We start from the raw sequence: 12,240 nt of genomic DNA, 5'->3' as shown, positions 1-12,240 counted from the left end.
TTTCTTACTGATACTGATCAGGGATGTCTTTCCTTCTTGGGATTTGCTTTTTTTCTGAACTAGTTTCCTCCTTCTATTGTATAGCCTGTTTATAGCAGGGGTCCACCAGACTGGTTTCCTTCTCTTAGGGGAGTGAGTCTTGGTTTTGCTAGGAATGGCATGATCCATGCATCCTTGTAGGTGCTCATAGAGTGCATTTGTAAAGGTTCCTGCATCTTGGACACTGTTATCCTTTAGCGTGGGGGCTGTGAAACTTACCACCTCTGTCTTAAGTAAGGTGAAGTTTGCTATAGAAAGGTTTTTCACTGTGGTTTCCTTGGTTGGGGGTGGTGGTGTGGTGTGGACATCCAGAGTGATTAGTTTATGGTCTGATCTAACCAGTGACAGGTTGACCTCTGGTGCGGAACATCTGTCGCCCATGTTGGTGATGACCAGGTCCAATATGTTTTCACCTCTGGTAGGGGAGTTTACCAGCTGATCCAGGGCATTTGAGTTGACAAATTCCAGGAAGCGCTGGACCTGGGAGTTTGTACTTGAGTAGTTTTCCCAGTTAACGGTAGGGTAATTGAAATCACCCAATATCAGGGTGTTCGGTAGGACCTTCATGTTTTCCAGTGTCTCCAGAAAGGTGGACTGGTGGTCCTGGGTCATGGAGGGTGATCTGTAGCAGGCCACAATTTGCATTGCAGATTTGCCCAGTTAGTTGCACGTGGATGATCTCAGAGGTATCATGCTGTGCCACTAACTTGGAGGTGTAGGTATCCTTGATGAATATGGATACACCCCCTCCTTTTGTGTTTCGGTCCATGTTCTGTGGCTGAAATGTGTGGTATGAGTTGTAGCCTGGTAGTGCTGGGGTTCTCTGTGGAGCCTTGAGCCAGGTTTCAGTTACTGCACAGATGTCAACGTTCTCCATACTGAGGAGTGCTTCAAGTGTGTGCATTTTGAGATTTAAACTCCTGGTGTTGAGTAGCATAACCCTCATTTTTTTATTTGTGCTGTTTACGGAGGTGGGTTTGACTTTTGAGCCTTGCCTGAAAAAGGCACTATGGGGGCAGCAAGAGCCTTGGCCAGTATTCAAAAGCCTAGGGGTGACAGTTGCAAGCTGTCTCTTGTGAAGCAACGAGGCTTGTTGAGCATGTCATTCCAGGCTGACAAACACTGGATCCCCTTTGAATGATACCAAAAGCTTAGCCAATTGTTGAAATTGATCATTTTTTTCTTTATACTGCGGTATCATTCTTGGTGAGGGCAGGATGCTACTCAGGGTCAGGGTCATACCCACCTGTGCTACATGATCAGAGAGCTCTTCCATGTCTCTTTTCATGTAATCCAGGAAGGTACATCTCAGGTCATTCACACCAACATGAGCAATGACAGAGTCATATTTGTACTTGTTGTGGAGTGACCTGAGTACTTGTGTTATGTGGCGGATTCTGTCTCCCGACAGGCAGCTAACAGTAACCTTCTCCTTGTCCAGCCTAGTGAGTGGGACGTTAGTGTGCCTGACTGGGTTCACTACATATGATCGAAAGTTCATATGACCGAAGCCCATTTGACTGAGACCAAATGACCGAAAGTACATTTGACCAAAAACCCACATGACCGAAAACTGATTTGAACGAAAAACAGCACTGGCAGGTATATGCCCTGTTCCCCACTGTAGTGTGACACTAGAGTGAGAATATAAAGTTAGGGGGGGTGCGGGGGGAACAGCCTCCCACATTGGGGGGGTGTTGGCATAGCCCCCCACATTTTACAACCAGTTTTTACTGATGTTATATGTTTTAATGCATTTTTAATGGATACACATGTATGTAATAGTGCATAAACTGCAATTATGTAGGGGGCTTCACCCCCCACACTCCCCTAACTTTATATTCTTATTCCAGGGACGCACTACAGTGGGGAACAGGGCATATACCTGCCAGTGCTGCTTTTCGGTCAAATGAGTTATAGGTCATGTGGGTTTGCGGTCAGATGAACTTTAGGTCATTTGGTCTCAGTCAAATAGGCTTCGGTCATATGAACTTTCGATCATATGTAGTGAACCCACCTGACTATAGAGTCGCCTATTACTAGTGTGTTAGGTATGTTATTTCGCCTTAAGGGCTGTGATTGTGCAGAACACTGATTTTGTGTTTTATGTGTTGTCTGGTTTGTGACGGGAGGTGCAGGTTTTTTGGGTGTCTGCTTTGGAGGTCTCTGATGCTTTTGCGGGTTTTTATTTAGAGCCTCCAAGTATGATTTTGTGTATTTATGTGTATTTTTTGCCAGTGCTGGTTTAGCATGTCTATGTGAGGTTGGAGGTGTGGTGCAAGTGTTAACCTTCTCCTCATGACTGCCTGTTCCAGTCTTGGGTGGAGAGAGCTTAGCCTCCAATTTAGCTATATAATTTCACCTCTCACATATGTTAATGTATTGTGGTAGGAGGAGAAGGTTGTCTGTGTACATGAGGCAGCTGTAACATTGCCTCAGGATACCCAGGTTCACCAGCTGGACTGGAGAGTATACCTGAAATTGCCCATTGGTCATGCCTGAATAGTAAGGTGAGCTGCTTAGTCGCTTGGTTAGTGAGGGGTGAATAATGAGCCTTGCCCTGCTGGGCAATCAAGTGTCGGGATATATTAATGCTTGCTATTAGGTCTGAGCAAGTGCTGTACTGTAGGATGCTTTTTAAGAGCTTATGTTGAGAGTTAGACTACTTTCAAGGAAAAAACTGAAGAGGAGACTTGATGGACCCAGGAATAATTTAGCCCTAGCTAACCAGCGCTGCCTGGACGTGCAAAACCATGCAAACACGTTTTTTACAGCAGGGAAATGAAAGAGATAGAAATTAGCCCAAAATGGCCTATAAACTACTAACTTCTGGGCTGGAACCATTCCTCCAGGGACAGATGGCTGCTCAAAGCTCCCTCTCTCACAGGTGAACAGAAAAACCTCCTTCTATCCAAGTAAGGTATGGGCAACTCAGAAACTTGTAACACAGCCCTGAATTCAGCACTAGCCTGAAAACTGGACGATACTAGCTTAGAAAGGTTGGAAACAAAGAAAACTTTTTTTTGAAAAGATAAGGCAAAAACAGTAAAAAATACACTTAAAACAGCTTTAAATGACTACAAACAGTAAAAATACACTTAAAACAGCTTTAGATGACTAAAAGCAATCAGAAAAGGCTTTTAAACAAATTATCCAATTAACCAGTAAAAAAAATCTCAAAACTGAGCCCTGTTCCTGTAGTCTTCAATCAGACAAGCTCTAACTGCACAATCCTGCCACTGGGGTGCAGGGGAACCTTCTCCAAAAAAGAAGGCCTGGATTAGTGCTCAAGTTATACAAACAAAGCTAGATTCAGCAGGCCTGAATCTAGTTTATGCGGCAGCAAACAAGGCACACCAATTTCAATAAGAAATAGTTCAAATATGCAGGCACTATAAGCCTCTAACCAGAAATTTCCAGCTCAGAAGGGTAGAGTCCAGCCTCTCCTCCCACAAGAGTGCAGACCACAAACCTTCTTAATGTAAAATGACTGGCCTGAAGCCCAAGTACTTAAACCAGAACTAATACACTTTTAGAATAACAGACACTGAGCCTTCAATCAGCAGTTCCCAACTTAGAAGGGTGTAAGCTACCTGTCCTGCCACAACAGTGCAGACCACAAACCTTCTTAATGTAAAACAACTGGTCTGAAGCCCAAGTGCTTAAACCAAAAGGCTTAGAATGATAGCTGCACTTTAATCAGGTTACTACCAAGCAGTAATAAATACAATTGAATACTTTTAAGAAGGCCTGGATTAGTGCTCAAGTTATACAAACAAAGCTAGATTCAGCAGGCCTGGATCTAGTCTATGCTACAGCAAACAAGGTGCACCAATTTCAGTAAGAAACAGTTCAAATATGCAGGCACTATAAGCCTTTAACCAAAAATTCCAAGCTCAGAAGGGCAGAGTCCAGCCTCTCCTCCCACAAGAGTGCAGACCACAAACCTTCTTAATGTAAAATAACTGGCCTAAAGCCCAAGTGTTTAAACCAGAACTAATACACTTTTAGAATAACAGACACTGAGCCTTCAATCAGCAGTTCCCAACTTAGAAAGATGTAAGCTACCTGTCCTGCCACAACAGTGCAAACCACAAACCTTCTTAATGTAAAACAACTGGTCTGAAGCCCAAGTATTTAAACCAAAAGTAGCCAAGTGGTTAGAGTCACGGCTTTATGTGCAGTATGTGTGGGGTTTGAATACAGGGAAAGGAAATTAAGCAAGCATTTTGTATCTGCCATGGTTTAGTGGTAAATCACTTCATGTATTGAGTGCAGGGTCCTGGGTTCGAGCTTTGGAGAGGCAGCTTTTTTTGGGTTGCGAGGGTGGCCTAATGGTTAAGGTGTTTGCCTTACAAACACAAGGTGCTGGGTTTGAGTCTCACAAGGGATAATTGGCTAAGATTAAAATGGCTAGCAAGGGCAGTTAGCTTAGTACTAACCTAAAGGGCGTAGAATGATAGTTACACCAAGCAGTAATAAATACAATTGAGTACTTTTAAGATGATATAAAAGCAAGATAAAGTATTAAAGTAGGAAGAAACACGAATACAGTAAAAGCAGATGAATAAAGTGCATTTTCTTTGAGTGAGCAAATGAGATGGGCCCAGAAGGAGTATCCAAATGCAAATTTACAAGAGGGGTGGGCAGTTTCAAAGCCACCAAGATTAACACTAAAACAAAAGCAGGGAGAGTGGGTGGGGAACTAACTGAAAAAAACAGAGCCACAACTTCCAGCTAGATAGTATTCAATGCAACACAAATAAATCAATTTAAATGCTGTATTATTTGAAAAAAGTGCAGATAAAGATTTACTTAAATTTACTTATACATCCAGTTGATTGCAGGTAGGTCTTACCCGGCCAAAGCTCAGAGTTTAAGCAGAAAATAATCCAAAATGTGCCACTTATATAAGGCAGAAACCAAATATCAATGAAGTGAAACTTCCCCCACTTATCACTGGCTATGCAGGAATTCTAACTAGCACTAAATTCTAACAAGCATTAACTGAAAAAACAGTCACAACTTCCAGCTTGATAGTATTCAATGTAACACAAATAAATAAATTTAAATGCTATACTGTTTGAAAAAAGTGCAGATAAAGATTTACTTATATATATATATATATATATATATATATATATATATATATATGTGTGTGTGTGTGTGTGTGTGTGTGTGTGTGTGTGTGTGTATATATATATATATATATATATATATATATATATATATATATATATATATATATATATATATATATATATATATATATATATATATATATATATATATATATATATATATATATATTACACACACACACACACACACACACACACACACACACACACACTGGTTTGTATATATAACATGGTTTGATTTCAATCATTGTACAATGTTTATTTTATTATGATTGTGTTTAAGTTTATCTATTTTTATTTGTTCTTTCTGTTACCTTTTTTGGGGCTTTCCCCTCCGGGTCTCTGCTGAAAAGTGGCCACTGGCCCAGTCAGATTAACCCGGCATACAAATGTAAAATAAAAATAAAGTAAAATAAGTGATACCCCAATTAAATCAGTTTTATGAATCACATTTTAGTTCTAGCCCCTACATCAAGACTTCAGCAAATATGGCCTTTTACTTTTGTTTTAAACACACTCATAGTAATGTACAGTACAATGAGCAAACCATATTGAAGCAACCTAAGCAGGTGAATGGAGCATATCAGAAAATACTGTACAAAAGACCAACCTTAAGCTGTGCATAACAACAGGAAAAAGTTAGTGATTAACATTGTGTTGAGAAAAAGTTGAGTCCAACACTTATTTATGCAGGTGAGCTTTGCTTCAAACAAGTGCACTGAAAGTTCTTTTAAAGTGTACAGTTTTGCTAAGCATCATCTATAGCTTATGAAGAAGTTTGCCATCATGTTCAATCTGCAGACACAAAAAATAACGAATATTAAATATTTCATATAGGCAGTTAAGTGAAATTTGACATTTGTAAAAATAATTTATCATTCTTTGTTTATGCTTTTGTTATACCAAGGTAGAATGCTGATTCAGATGGAGTGCTTTCAGATTCAGCTTAAGTGCAAAGTTGCACACACAAAAAGTATGTAGGGATATACATGTTTCACAAAACAGGACAATGTAAGCAATAATGTTACATAATTCACAACATTTTACAAAAAAATATATAATGTGAACAAGGGGTTTGTTAGGTAAACATTGAGCAGTAGCAGTTATCATTATTATAAAATATGACTGGCATTATATTACGATAATGCAGCCAGGGACAAAAGTCTGTGTTCATAGGTTCATAGGTGTATACTGTGCTAACAACCACTGGGACCTTCATAAGCCTAACCATGCAATCCAAATGTATCCCACAAGTTATTGTGCCTTAGAGATTATTGTAAGCAGTGTGTGTTAGTTAGGACATAACTTAATGGATTCCTCTGTCCATCACAGATATAGGTGTCAGACCTGGGCCGATTTTCTGATTTCCTATTCACTAGTCCAGGCTGTACTTCAATAGGGTTAGGAAAGAACTTTATTCCACATGGTTGAGAATCCTTTTCCAGAGACTGGAATTCTCTCAGATATATATATCTGCCCCTCCAACATGTCTTATTTAAGTCTCAAGCAAAGTTTCAATCCTTAGATCTAGTAGCTTTGGTGCTATTTGTTTTGTGGATATGTAAAAGTTCCATCAGAGTGGAATCCAAAGATGCCATGTGTGCTAGGCATATATTACCTCTCAACAGTTTGTAGGAAACAGAGTACAGGGATATGGTTTTGAGGCAATCTGCAAAGGACATTGTGTTTACGCCCTGTATTCCTTTTGTGAGGAAGCTCTGTGGACATTCCAGATGTTGCATGTGCCTTGTCAGGTAAATACCAAAGGGGGCGCTATATTCAGTGATGGGTCTGATGATGTCTGAGTACAATGGCATGATGACGTCCATGACACAGAATGATTTTCTTTCTACCTTAGACACATGTTGGTCAAAAGCCAAGTTACTATCTACATAAGTCCCCAAATCCCTGACTACTGTGTATACTTGCAGTGGTGTTTTATCAATGAGGTAGTTTCCCTTGGTGGTTGACATCCTAAAGGGTACTATTATCCATTTCTTGGCACTGAGTTTTAAGCAGTGGCATTTGCACCAGTCATTTGTCTGTGTTAGTCTTTTCTGTAAGATGTTAGTACCTTGGTGGGATTCATCGATTACTCCTGGCTTGCAATCATCTGGAAACTTGGTAGACCATAAACTGTTATCATTGGCCTTGACCAATGAAAAATAGATGCCAAACAGGACTGCACCCAGCACAGAACCCTTGGGGACTCTACTAGTGACTGCAACTTTGTGGAGGTGGTCTCTCCAATCCTAAACTCCTGGGTCCTTTCTGTGAGCCATCTATTTATCCTGTGAATAACATATGTTTTTTTGCCTAATTCCATGAATCTTTTTACAATGCCTAAGATGGGTATTGTATCAGTTGCCTTAGCTATGTTTAGATATGGAGTATGCACCATTTGGTTCTCATTGATTGTCTTGGTGACTTTCACAAAGAAGTCCACCAGGTTCAATAGGCATGACCTGCCTTTGATGAACACAAATGGAGTTGGGTCTAGTGTCTGAATGTTTCCTATGCCATTGTTAATGTTTCTATGAAAATTTTTCCATGGCTTTGCATAGCAAACTAATCATTCTAATGGATATGTAGTTCCTTGGATCCATTGATGGTCCACTCTTGTGCAGAGGGATGACTGTTGCAGTCTTCCATTCATGTGGCATGAAGGCTGTGCAGAGGCTATGGTTGAAAAGTGACACCAGTGGCCCTGATAGGTCATATTTCAGGATATTAAGGTGGCATCAGGGATATTATCAGGGTCCACTGAAGCTGTATTCTTGGCCTTAGACAGCACATCTCACATCTGCTCCCTACTGATAGTTGGTTGGGTCATATTAGATGGTATTTCCTGTGAACAGACTTCTTTAGTAAATCATGAGATGGGGGCTGAGGCGAGAGCATGCATGGTCTACATGGCATTTCCTAGTTTAGATTTAATCTTATAATAATATAAAGAGATAGTCAGAAAACAGTTGCCAGCACAAATGGGTATTATATAAACATACTACAACTTCACAATGCAGCAGACAGTTGACAGTCAGATTTAAAAAAAATATCTATGGAGTTTTAGTAGTAGACTATCTGGCCCTAGAAAACTTTAGTTCTCATCCAGACTGGCCACTACCCGCCTTCAGGAGCTTCTAGATGACTATCAACTGCACCACATCCTGTGATGATCCATGGGTCTGTGGGTGGTTTAAAGGAATAGCTAGAATCTTCTATGAATTGCTCTCTTGTTTATCAGAAGGCATACCTTCCAATGCTACCAAATGGAGAGTCCTCAGTGCTCAGAGAGTTAAAATAGTCTCTAAAATCCTATTTGATTTAGAAAACAGGAACTAGTCTTTGGCCAATAGCTTCACTGCCAGCTGTTTAAATAATCTTTGGTTCATGCCTTTTTAAATTAATATTAATTTTGTCTTTTGTCTTGTTTTAACATTTGCAATTTCAGATGTGTGTTTTTTCATAAAGTGCCTTGGCTTAGGTACATAAAGACAAAGCTGAATTTGATATCATCTGGGCCACAATATCGAAGATATAAGGTTAAGACAAGGAAGTGGAACTCAGACAAACCACATGAGAAAGGTACTTTGAGTGTTTTTGACCACAATGCTCAAGCATTAAGCACTGATTGGTTCAAATGCTAGTAAACACATCCAGTGTTTCACTGCATACTGTGATAAACTGACTCAGGGAAGCAAGTTATTCTTTGTCTCCTCCACAAGACACTTGTCTTATCGGAGCATGTAGATGGTCTGAATTCCTAGGAGCTCACCTCCAGTCACGATCCAATTGCAGAAGTAATAGCAAAAAGGTGCACATCATTTGCTGTATCAGTGCAATTATGCAAGTCCAAAAAACCATGACAGTAATTACAGCAGCAAGTGACAGAATAAGAAACTGAAGCAATTCAAAGTATACAATTACAGAGAACACAAAGTCTCCAGCAAGTGCAACAAACAGAAGAGGCTAGACTGAATAACCTTACGGCCACAGGGTACAGCTACTGGAATTACAAGTGGAAGCTAAAATAAGGGCCTATGATGATGATGATGATAATTATAAGGCCATTATAACACCTGTATAACACTGAATTGTGTTTTAACATATTCACACAGATTGCAGCACAAAATTTAACAAGGATATGCAGTGGCCTAAAATTACTAAAGCTGGAGTTCCACTAATATAGTGTGAGGGGACACAAAGGAGGACTGTAAAAAATGAGGAAAAGCAAAGTTATGCATTTCCATAATCTGACAGAGGTAAGAGGTTAGTTGGTATAAAACATTTACAGACAACTGTGTAGCTTAAGAGTAGAGCCTCTGTTGTAAGTGGCTGACCAACTTTAGAAAAAAAATGTTGCACTGATGTTAATGCTTTGAGGTGCAAGTCATGAATCTGACAGGTTTTTTTTTTTACTTCTGTCATCTAAGAGTTCTAAATAGTGTATGATATTTGTGGTTATGTAAAGTATCGGTCGCGCCCAGTTTAGGTGGAGACTGTCATCCATTTTCTGGATACTTCACTAAGCCTACGTATCACATCAAAAGAGTTGTAACTTGAAGTCATTTTTTGCACTTGCAATCAGTCAGTAGCCATAAATATGATGAATAAAAGAAGAACAAAAAGCAGCAATCTCGAATGGGAGTAATCCAAACAGAAAAGCATAATAGTATCCTTGTAAAAGCATGTTATGTTGTGCTGATCAGCGGAAAGTGAGTTGTATAACAGATAAAAAGGATCCAAGGATTATGTCATATGGCATTGTTCTGTTAATAGGCAAGGGGAAAGTAGCAGGCATATTCATTTTGGACTCACATAAACCAATGCATTAGGTAGTTAGATACCCATCTGGCCGCAGAAACAGCCAGAGAACATGTGAAAAAGATCAGCGCCGAGTAAAGTGACAAATGCAGAGTCAAATGCATCCAGAACTGTGCAAATCACAGTTAGATGGACTATGTCTGCTGTAAATATGTAACAGATATCATATCAAAGTGTTGTGCCCTCCTTGGAGTTCATGGTGTTCCCACATAAAATATCAGTGGATCTGAATTCTATCACTTTATTATCTGCAAAATCTTCCAGGAGTTTAGCCAGGCCAGGCAAAAGGAGCTAAGATGAAATGCAACTAAAGAAGACTTGTCATCACGTTTGAAAATGGGTAGAAGTGTAGCTGTTAGAGCTCAGGAAAACATCCTAGGAAGTATTTACTATACAAAAGCAAAATGTTGAAGAATATAGGGCAAGTAAGAATAAACATGCATGAAGATCATTAAATCCATGGATGTCATGCCTAGACAGCTTCACAAATAGCTTGTTACTCCCTATATGGGAAATAGGATAGAAGGAGATAGAGGGAGATAGTAATCATGAACTAAAAGAAATGCAAGTGAAATAATTACAAGGTGCTGAGACTGAGGTACAGGCAGAAGTACAGCAAAAAATCTGCAAAGGAGTTTGTAATAGCAGATAAGTTACAACAACTTGATCCATCAATGTCTAGGGAAGTAAATGAAGATTTTTCATCAGGCTAAACATCTGTAATAGATGCCTACAGTGATGCACTGACACTGCTTTGGGTTATATGCCTTATAGTTTACATACTTGTTTCTTGCCTTTTTTAACTACAGGTTGTTTAACGTCTCGTTCAAGGATCAGAATATCTTCTTACCCAGAGTACTAACAATGGAATCAAGTTAAATGGAAAAAACGTGCAACATAATAATGTTGAGCAAAACATCTGCTCCCACATCACGTTAAAAATGGTACTCCTCTTCAAAGATGGTCATAAGAAACCTGAGTACTTATGTCACAACTCTCTCTCTTATTTGATGATCATGTTTCCACCGTAGACAAGAAATCCTTCTGTCTGGCCCAGTTAGTTACCAAGAAAATATCTTCAAAATTGTCAAGAGTCAGAGGAACCAAAAAATTAAGTCTTCAATCATTCAACTACTCCAAAAGAATAGTACAACTCTCCATATGCTCCTGAAGATGACCAGTGTCCAAGGAATTAGACCATGAAAGACTCAATCCTATTTGACCTCCTTTTTCTTTGCAACACAAGTGCCCGTACCAACACTAACACTAAGAACCTAAATCTACACCAAAACATAAACAAGACATACAGGGGGGCTAGTTTCCTAACACAGCCTATGTAATAAGTTGTCAGTACAGGTCAATCAATCTACATCATGTAAGGCCCTGCTTGATTTTGGATTTTTAAGATGTATATAGCTAATTATCTTATTTTCCCCATTATCCCTTTCTTATTATTACTTTTATGTTCTTAAATCTCCAAGAAGGAAAAAAAATAAATATAAAGGTCTTTGTTTAACATCAGGTAACAAAGATTAGTGCTTGTGCGTGCTCCTCAAGAGAAGGCAGCCTAAGACATTTATTTCTATTCACAAGTTAAGCAGCTGAGAGGGGCAAATTCCCCACATGCACTCTGATTAGTTAGTTTCTATTTTAGGTTGAAACTCCTACAGTTAAAAATGTTGGGCTATTGCACAGTTTTGTACATTATTGTACTGAGCTGAGGAAGTGCTACTGAGCACAAATCTGAGGGCAAAGCAAGGAGAGGGAAGGAGTGCAGCAGCCTCACTTAAAGCCCCACAGCATCTGGGTTTTGTTTATTAGCACAGGAATACTCCTGAGAGCCTGGTTTTACTCTCCTGCTTGTGATTAGTGCTTGTACTTAACTTCTTTTGAGAAGGCCAAAGAGGTCCCTGATTCCTGATCACCAGTTGAAACAGGTAGATTCCAGAATCATCATCAGTGATTTGTCAGATTCCCTTTAAGGTGAAAACTCTGTCACTTGAATCTTGGGCTCCAGCACAGTTCAGCTCAGTATTGTCCTGAGCTGCAGATAGCACTTTCCAGTGCAAATCCAAAAAGAAGTCAAAACTGTTTCACTCAGTGGTGTGCAATATCTGGTCAGTTTTTGCTTCCATGAAAACTCCTGCACTTTACATTTTGGACTACGTATAGTGTGGCAGTGTGCTGCACTGTATGCAGTGACTGACTAAACAGTATTATTTGCAGTCATTTAGCT

This window comes from Protopterus annectens, chromosome 4.part0, assembly GCF_019279795.1.
Source record: "Protopterus annectens isolate FY-2018-M chromosome 4.part0, PAN1.0, whole genome shotgun sequence".
NCBI lineage: Eukaryota > Metazoa > Chordata > Ceratodontiformes > Protopteridae > Protopterus > Protopterus annectens.
Note: the sequence above shows the minus strand (reverse complement) of the source record.